This window comes from Rhododendron vialii, chromosome 11a, assembly GCF_030253575.1.
Source record: "Rhododendron vialii isolate Sample 1 chromosome 11a, ASM3025357v1".
Classification (NCBI taxonomy): domain Eukaryota; kingdom Viridiplantae; phylum Streptophyta; class Magnoliopsida; order Ericales; family Ericaceae; genus Rhododendron; species Rhododendron vialii.
In genome coordinates, this window is record NC_080567.1 from 20,230,725 (window position 1) to 20,236,724 (window position 6,000).

A 6,000-nucleotide genomic window follows, 5' to 3' on the forward strand; every position below is an offset into this window, starting at 1 on the left:
GCCGAACAATCTAGTCATTTTCTAAAGACAAGTATGCTTATAAAAGCACTTGTATATTTTCCTAACGAGTTAGATAAAATCTTTAAATTATATTTCTCGGCTAGAAATCCTACTTGGCAAATAGAATTAGTTTCCAACCAATTCGTTAGAAAACCCTAATTACCGTTTCAATCTAATTACAATTTTCTAACCCTAGATGGACCTTTTTGACCGTCTTTGAGCCTTATGAAACCCTCCGAACCCTATTGAACCATTAGACTATAGGAGTAATCATTTTATTCCTATGTTTAGTCATTTCACTTTACCTAGCATCATTACTTACCCTACCTATTGGGTTATAATGGCAAGGGAAAACTTTAACCTTTGGTCCATAAATGTTAGGAAAAATATTATCCCTTGGACAATAGATTCCCACGACTAGTCATATCAAATTATTATCAATATTCCTTTACCCCTTGGTCCATAATTGTTAGGGGAATTTTTGTCCCAAGGTTAATCGACCTTTGACTTGCCAATAAGGCTTTGATTTGACCATACAAAATCATGGGCCAAGAATCTCATCATTTTGCTTCCAATACTAGTTAACCTAACCATGCATGCATGCAACCCTAAGATTTTAGCCTTAAACCTATTAATCCTAGACTTACTTTCCTAGACACTCATATATATATATATATATATATATATATGTGTGTGTGTGTGTGTGTGTGTGTACCAGAGAGAGAGGGGGGGGGGGGGAGAGGCCGGATGGGGAGAGAGAGAGGGAGTGTGTGTGTGTGCAAATTATGGACACTTACACAAGCAACCTTATAGCCTTAAGCCTATTTTTGACTTGCCAACCCATTTCTAGTCTTTCAAAGTACAAAGTTAGCCAATGATTTCATTCTTTCTTGCAAGCAACCGCCCCATAGACTTGACAAGTCCAAAACCCTTCATGATGACCTAAAGATTTGGCCAACAAATGGAAGTGACAACTCATGGAAGACTTGGCATGCTTTCAAGCTTGATTGGACATGACAATGGAGCAAATCCATGGGAGAAAGGAGAGAAGGGGGGGCCGGCCATAGAGGAGGGAGGAGGAGCTCAAGTTTTGCCTATAAATAGCAAGTCATTCCAAGCATTTCAACTCACACCTTCACTTCTTGCTCTCACTTCTCTCTAGAAACCATTTCTGTTTTTCCAGGCAGCTTACTGCCCTCCACGAATCTCCATTTTTCTCCTGCTTAAAGTAGTTTTTAGAATCAACTCCCTTCGAAAAAGTTGTAGAGCACTTCGAAACCTTCAAGTTAGATCCAAGAACCATCCAAATCGGTGAAGAAATGACAAAGATATTGGCATCCGAAGTTCAGTAAAAATCTCGGATTTCCTATTTCCAGACAGCTTACTGTCCTTTCTTTTATCCCCATTTTTCTCCTACCTAAAGTAGTTTCTAGGATCAACTTCCTTCACGAAAGTCGTAGAGCACTTCGAGAGCTTCAACTTCGACCCAAGAACGATCGTATTCGGCCAAATATTGACCAAGTTACTGCCATCCAAAGTTCGGTCCAGATTTGCAAGTTCACCGCCCGTAGAAAATCTTCCAACTAGCTTATTCGGCCCCGACTAAGTTTCGGATCAAGTTAGATTTTCTCTACTCACTTCCCTAAGTATAAGTATAACCCCTTGTCCCCTAAGCTCTACGTATAGAATCGTACGTTAGAAGGTAGAATGTTTTTGATTCAAAGTATCAATATCCTTATCGTTTTCCTTAAGTAGATAAGGTTATCTATTGTTTAGTTTCAAGTAGATAAGGTTATTTATCGTTTAAAATGCGTGATTGTCAATAAGTTATCTCACTAATGGAGGTATGAGCATGTTAGATAAATGACCTTATCTTAAATAAACATATGTTGTATTGAATTTCTCAAAAAGTAAGATAGAACGATTTTCGAAAAAGAAGATTTTAACACTGGTTTTAAGTGTTCATATTTTGATCTTTGAATGGTTATGAGCATGATTATTAATATAGAATTGGATGATCTTGCTAGTTTAGTTTCAAGATTTCAATGAATGATTTATGTTTGTAAAAAGTCCTACCGCGGAGTCTATGCATGAAAACGAGATACGGAAATCGAGAAAGTTAGAAACATGACACCTAGGGTGTGGTTAACGAAAAGGCGTGTTTTGAAAAGGTGAAATATTTTGGAAACCGCAATGTGGCCGGACTTGGTAGCCCATTGTGTGGTGTGTGTTTTGTGTGCCAATGGGAACCCGGTGCGGCGGAACCATTGTGAGGATACTCGGGAGACCGGAACGGCGGAACCGAGGTTGGGTGTGTGGCTTGGTTATCCGCGGTACGGAGCCAATGCAAATTGTGTGCCAATGGGAACCCGGTGCGGCAGAACCATTGTGAGGATACTCGGGAACCCGGAACGGCGGAACCGAGGTTGGGTGTGTAGCTTGGTTATCCGCGTTACGGAGCCAATGCAAATGATTTTGAAAGGTTGGGTGTGTAGCTTGGTTATCCGCGGTACGGAGCCAATGCAAATGATTTTTGAAAGGTTGAAATGTTGACACGGTCTACGATGAGTCGCGTAGGAGAAACCCGAAAATCTTGGACACCAACGAGAGATGATTAACGAATGTGGATGTGTCATTGTTAACTGTGTATATACGTATCATGTGGAAATTGATGCTTTATTATAGCCTTGTTTGTAAATTAAGGTTGGTGGGTAAGGATTTCCTATTGAGCGTTGTATCTCACGGTGTTGCCTTTTTGATGACCCTGACATATTATATGGGTGGCGACGCCGGTATAATGTGTCAGATTTCTTAGATGAACAGGATAAGATGTACACCGTGGAAGCTTTTGGAGCAGAGGAGCTTGCTAGGATGGAAGAGCAAGCAGAGTAGTATTAGGAACCCTAGTTTCCTTCCTTGTTGAATAAATGTACCATTTCCTTATGATGTATTTATGATGTAATAATGAGCCAGACTCTCTTTATTATATAATAAATGCCTCATTTAACGTACCCAAAATTGGGGGCGTTACACTACTACAATTTCACACAATCTCTCTCTTCCCTTTTGTTTTCCGCCATTCACTTCCCTCCATTACGTTTTTTTTTTGACAAAAATATATCGAATATATGGTGTTCTTCCTAGTGTTATTTATCAAAACAACACCGATTTTTTTTTCTTCCTATTCTTATAGCCTATATCACAAATCCACTACTCTCTTAATCTTTCAAAAAAAAAATCAGATGTGTTCTTAAATTTGAAAAAGAATGCAAGGTTCTTCCTCTTTTTTTTTTTTTTTTGCAAGGTTCTTTGTTTACTCAACCATGGGGGAGGAACAAAAAAATGAATAACCACTTTTTAGTCGAAAAAATCAATTTTTTTTTGATAAAAAGTGATTATTTATCAAAATACTTGGGTAAAAGTAAAAAAAAAAAAAACACTTTTCCCGATTCCTCTCGTTGAGACAAATCAATAACCTATAAAAGTTTGGCGCAAATCTAAAAAATGCAAAAAAAATTCAAATAAAGATAATTTTTAGATTTAAATTAAGTTTAAGTTAAATTCATAAGAATGCAGCCTAAAATAGAAACGTAAAAGAAGAGTAAAATACCTTAATCCAGCAACGATGAGTTAAATTATAGATGATCGAGAAATATGAGCTTCACTTTTGGAGGAAAAGAAAGAGAAACAGTTTGTGGTTGAAGTGAAGAAGATATAGAGCAAGTGAAGAAGAGAAGAATAAAATAGTAGTTGAAATACATGTGTATATAAATTTTGGAATTAGTTAACTTATGTAGTGTGGGGTTCACAAATTTTGATTATTGAAAAAAGTTGCTAGTTTTGGTTATCCAAAACCCAAAATTTGATTATTTCTAAGGATGTTGCTAAGTTTGATTATACCATTGTGAGCCATTTTTTGCACAAATATTATTAACTTTAACAATAATTATCTTTTTGTTATACCACTGTGGATGGCCTTAGGGAACATTGCAAATTTTAACAATCTTATGATTTTGGTTATTCCACTGTGGATGCTTTAAGAACTTATTTTTGGTCTAATAATAAGGCATATTCCACAAAATGGTAAATAAATACTTATTTTTTAAGAAGGGGAATGAGTTTAAGAACTTATTTTTTATCTAATAATAAGGCATGTTCCAGAAAATAGTGAATAAATACTTATTTTTTAATAAGGCAATTTTAAACTCAAAAATTATGTGCTTACGCAAATAATTTTTCTATCAATATGAATCTTGTTTGATAGATCTTATTGAGATCTCTAATACGGTGCAAAAAAATTGAAAAATTATTTTTCATTTACATTATTTTTGAGTTTGAAAATATGAAATAAGCTGCTTATTTGGACTTTATGGAACAACCCATCTTATTTTTTTTGAGAAGTTCCAAAATAAGTATTTATATATATATATATATATTTTTTTTTTTTTGCGGATCAAAAAAAAAAGTACTTATTTTTTAGGAAAAATTTCAAAATGGCACCTGAATTTTGCATTAAATGTCACAGAGGCACTTGAACTTAAGTTTACTTCAATTAAACACATGTACTAACAAAATCCCCAAATTTAGACACATGAACTTAAGTTTATTTCAATTAAACACCTGTAATAACAAAATTTCCAAATTTAGACCCCCGCCGTTATATTTTGTCCCAAAAATTGCTGACATGGCATCTCCAACCTGTTTAAGTTGCCCTATTGCACTGTTTTCAACAGCGGACGATGAAGTTTGCCTATGGGTTTTGCTTGGATGCATCGTCCCTTGTTAGAAACATGTGCAATGGGGCAACTTAAATGGGTTGGAGATGCCATGCCAGTAATTTTTGGGACAAAATATAACGGCGGGGGTCTAAATTTGGGAATTTTGTTAGTACATGTGTTTAATTGAAATAAACTTAAGTTCAGGTGTCTAAATTTGGAGATTTTGTTAGTACAGGTGTTTAATTGAAATAAACTTAAGTTTAAGTGTCTCTGTGACATTTGGTGCAAAGTTCATGTGCCATTTTGAAAATTTACCTATTTTTTAAGAAGTTTTTTGAAACGGAACCTAAGAATAACAGATTGTGTTTTGGCAAAAAAATAAAAAATAACAGATTGTAGAATTATCTGAAAGGAGGAATTTTTGGGTGCCGAGCGGGCACCACGTAGTACTCGAGTAGCATATCCGGGCTAGTGGTGATGTGAGAGGAGAGAAATAGTTTCAATCTGAGCCGTCCAACATACTTTTGGACGACCCAAATGCGCTGCTAATGTACCATGTGAGCATAGCTGTAACGCCCCTGATTTTGGGAATGTTAAATAGACAATTTTATTGAAAACTAAATAGAGTCTGGCTCATTATTACATCATAACTCTCACAAGAGTATTTTTATTCAACAAAGGAGGGGGAACTAAGGTTCCTATTTACTGCTCTGCCTGCTCTTCCATCCTAGCCAACTTTTCGGCTCCGAAAGCCTTCACGGTGTACAACTCACCCTGTTCATTTACAAAGTTTGACACATTATACCAGCGCCGCCCCCAGTATAATATGTCAGGGTCACCAAAAAGTAACACCATGAGCTATAGGAACTCAATAGAATAATTCATACCCACTACCCTTAACTTACATACATTAGGGCAAATTCCACTTAGCACATGCATATCTAACAAACAGTTAACAATGACACATCCACATTTACTTATTCAAATAAACGTTGGTGTCCATGATTTCTGAGTTTCTCCTACCCGTCATCTCGTAGACCGTGTCACTGGTTTCAACTTTCATTAACCAAATAAACATTTTCAAAATTGTCATTTTAACACACCCAACCTCGGTTCTGCCGTTCCAGTCTCTCGAGTATCCTCACAATGGTTCTGCCGCACCGGGTCCCATTGGCACACAAAATTTTGCATTGGCTCCTTTTCGCGGATAACCAAGCCACACACCTAACCTCGGTTCCGCAGTTCCGGTCTCCCGAGTATCCTCACAATGGTTCCGCCGCAC